This window comes from Pipistrellus hanaki (genome assembly GCF_964339955.1).
Source record: "Pipistrellus hanaki genome assembly, chromosome: 5".
Lineage (NCBI taxonomy): Eukaryota > Metazoa > Chordata > Mammalia > Chiroptera > Vespertilionidae > Pipistrellus > Pipistrellus hanaki.
In genome coordinates, this window is record NC_140507.1 from 47419389 (window position 1) to 47423836 (window position 4448).

Sequence of the window (4448 nt, forward strand, 5' to 3'; positions counted from 1 at the left end):
TAAGAGCTTTGTAGAGTAAACAAAAGCAGGCTATGGCCCATATGTGGCCCATGGATCATCTTGCTAACTTTGACTAAGATCACTGATTATTCTTTAAAAAAAAAAAAAATCTTTATTGATTTCAGAGAGGAAGGAAAAGGCATAGAGAGATAGAAACATCAATGATGAGAGAGAATCATTGATTGTCTGCCTCCTGGAAGCCCCCTACTGAGGATTGAGCCCACAACCTAGGCACATGCCCTGACAAAGAACTGAACTATGATCTCCAGGTTCTTGGGTCTATGCTCAACCACTGACCCACACCACCCCAGCAACTCTTCTTTTCTAACAAAGGAATGAAAAAGCTATAAATTCTCCTCTAAGAATACTCTATCTGTATCCCATAAATTTTGAAATGCTGTGTGTTAATGGATATTAACCAAAGAATGGCTATAAAGAGTATTGTTTGTTTATCTATGGAGATAACAAGTGAGCATTTTTTTCTTAACCAACAGAATTTCTTACAAATGGATTTTTGGTTCTGTGAGAGGCAAGCAATGAAGAACAATATTAATAAAACTATGTAATAAAATTTAGTCACATAAATTAAATACACTCTCCCAACTAGTTGATAAGTTGATATACATTCCTACATGCTGGCAGCAGTATTCTTTTTGCTCTTCTAGCTGAGGAAAGCCACAATCTGTAACCTGCAGAACATTTACCAGGACACAAAAATTACAAGTTCACTGCACCTTATGGAGTATTGGTTTGCTGCCACCTGCTGGGAGGCAGAAATGGGTTTCTAGCCTCCTTAAAGGGCAAGAATGATGACCTTGGAAGTTGTAAAACTTTGCCCATCCCATGAAACAAAACATAATATAGGTACCTTTGGGCCTGGAAGAAATCAATATTAAATATGTGTTAATTGATTGTTTGTGTTACCAGTGAGGCTTCTGGTCAACAGTGGGCTATTAGCAGTTAGGTTTTGGGGGAGTCAAAAGTTACTCCGGGGTTTTTTGACTATGCAGGGGCCTTGTTCAAGAGTCAACTGTATTATTCACGCAGAACCACAATTAAAATAGCACCATATTTTCTCTCTACATACACACTTTTTTTTTTTTACTATCTGAAAGCTGTCTGCAAGTATCATGACTTCACCCCTGAACACTTGAGCATACATCTCCTAAGAACTAAGAACAACAGCATTCTTCTAAAATAACCACAATATCATTATTATATCCGAGAAATGTAAGTCATCAATATATCTATTATGCTTTTATGTTCAAATTTTCCCATTGTCCACAGATTGTCCTGCAGAATTCATAATCCTATACAGCTCACAGTTGCCTTAATGGATGAGTCCTATCTTTTTTTGTTGTCTTCCATGATATTGACATTATTGAAAAGTCCAAACAAATCACATTCTAAGTTTATCTGAGTGCCCTGGCCTCATTTGGTTGGGTGTGGTCCCGCACACCCAAAAGGTTGCTGGTTTGATTGCCGATCAAGGCAAATGACCAGGTTGTGGTCTTGATCTCCAGTAGGGGATGTGCAAGCTGATAAATGTTTTGCTCCACACTGTTTGTTTTTTTTTTTTCTCTCTCTTTCCTTTACTCTCTTTCTAAACTCAATTTTAAAAATCTTTTAAAAAATTATTTGTTTCCTTACAGATTCAGACTAAACGTTTTTGGCAAGAATGCTACGTAGGTGTACTTCCAATTAACTCACAGCAACAGGTTTGTGTTTTCCCCATTTTTGATGCTAGAAAAATTTCCCATGAAACACTTAATAACATTTTTCAAAGGACTACTGTTCTGTGGAACATAGTTAAGGGAACACCTGTACAAGAAAAAAAAAGGTAAATGCACTGAAGTGTTTAAGAGTTTGTAGACTAAAAAGCAAGTAATGATTAAAAATCAAACCGAGCTTCCACAAAACTTACACACACACACACACACATACACACACCACAAACCAACAACAATCCAATTGTACAGATAAGCAATCCCAACTTAGGGGAAATTAACTTTCCCCAAATTCTATCCTTTTTATATTTTCTGTGTGCAGGAGCTGAGATTTGAAAGCATGTCTGATTGCTTCCATGTTCTTGCCATTAGACTCTCTGCTTCATTTGGACTTAATTTTTTTATAATTGACTATTTTTAAATGTTTTTATTGATTTTCAAAGAGAGGAAGGGAGAGGGAAAGATAGAAATGTCAATGAGGCTGCCTCCTGCATGCCCCCACTGGGGAGGGGCCCACAACTGGACATGTGGCCTGACTGGAATCCAACCAGTGACCTCTTAGTTCATGGGTCCACACTCAACCACTGAGCCAATGGACTCAGGGGCACAATGGACTATTCTTGGTGCTACAATTACTCTGGGATAAAGGTGGTGGTCTTTTAATCTAAATAATAATGAAGACACTAAGAAATCATTTTATTGTTCTACTAGTGACCCGGTGCACGGAATTCGTCCACATTAAAAGGGGGTTAAAAAGAGAGGGGGAGAGAGAGAAAGAGAGAGAAAGAGAAACATGATAGATGTAAGAGGGAAATATCAATTGGTTGCCTCCTATATATGCTCTGATGGGATTGAAGCCGAAATCATTTTGTGTATGGGGACAACAGTCCAACTCACTGAGCTATTTGTATTTTTTAATATGCCATTTTATTGATTGGCCTGCCTTTATTTGAGCATTATACACTATGACTTAATACTGACAAACCAAACCTCTCTCAATAGTTTCCTCTAAAATTTTCTTTGCAATTATTTCTTTTAACTGGTCATTATGACATGAGGAAATAAACTGTTTTTTTACATTAAAAAAATTAAAAAAGGGGATTAGAGAAAATAATTTAATTTTGCTATTTGCCCTTTCTCTATAATAGAAGTGTCAGAGATGAAAGAAAATTAGTAAAATGTATATAAAAACCTTCTTCCTGTCAGAGTCTGGGGCTCACCACAGGATCCAATGTCAAGTCCCCACCCACATGCACCTCAAAATCCTGTGAGACCCAGACCGGGCTGCTCCTTTCCCCCATTGGGCTAGATCCAGACCCACCGGTGTCAAGCCCTACAGGGCAGGGGGCACGGCCTGAGGTCCCCCAGTCCAGATTGGGGTGAGGGGGGCGTGCCTTGAGGTCCTTGTCAAGCCCCGCCAGGTGAGATACATGGCCCGAGGTCCTCTGTCAAGCCCAGCTAGGCAGGCGGGCACAGCCTCAGGTCCCCTGGCCTGGTGCTGGGGCAGCGGGTGTGTGGCCTGAGGTCCCCTGTCAAACCTCACGGGGGCTGGGGAGGGAGTAACCTCAGGTCTCTGCTGATTGCTCCTAAGGCTGCTTATGGGAACTTGGCCTCAGGTGTGGGTGCAGCCATCTTTGTATGCAGTGATGGTCAATTAGCTTATTCCCTCTTTATTAGATAGGATATTCAATAAAAATCAACCTATATCAAATAATTGACGAAGGCCTAACTCCTCACAAATGTATACAACTATGCAAATCATGTGAAGACGGGGGTCTCGGTTCCAGATACTAATTATAAGATAGCCGCCACTTATGACCTTTTCTATTGCCCATGGGTGCTGTCATGGTGACATTACACCAAACATTCTGGAGACATCAGTGTTCCTTAAAAATCCCAGAACTCAGGTAAAACTCAGGTTTTACTACTCATTACGTCATCTAATAGGTTTTCAAAATATTAGTTACCATTATACCCCGCGGGGAGGTAGCAAATATGTTAAGTATGTTCCTTTTCATCTCCATTTCAGGCGAGAGAGCCTCCTCCCCCCTCCTCCCAGATGACTATCCGAAGGAAGTGAGCGCGGGTCCTTGCTTTTGGTGCAAGTTAAGACATTTAGTCTATACGAATGGGTGACTTTTAAAAGAAAAAAACTGAGGCTTTCAGAAACCCTTTAAAAACCACTCCAGGGTTAAAAAAAAAAAAAAAGTTTAAGTTATACTTCGGCGGCACGTTGAGGATTTTTCCAACAGGCTGGAAATTGCTTTGCGGAGTCTAAGTCTTCTTAAAAGCTCATCCGCTAGCCCAACGTCCTACGTCCCTCCCTCGACCCCGAACGTGAAGGTTCTGGGAAGCGGGAGGCGGGGGTCTGCGTCCGGGAAGCCCGGGCCGGACTCCGGCTCGGTGTCCCCGGCCCCGCGACGCGCCAAGGCCCGGAGGGGAGGGATGAACGTGCCCCCGGAGCCCCGCAGGAAACCGAGCCAACCTGCGCTCGCAGCAAAGCAAAAGCCCCCGGAGAGGCCGTCAGCCGCCGCCCCCGCCCCACTCAGCGACAACTAGCGCCGCTGTCCCGCGGGACGTCACGTCACACGTCCCCGCCGCACGCCGGCAGCCCGCGGCCACGTCCGCCGGGACCCGGCCACGCCCCGTCCTGCCCCTCGCTCCCCGGCGCCCGGCAGTGGGCGCTGCGCCTGCGCGCCGCGGAGAGCGAGGGGCGGGGCG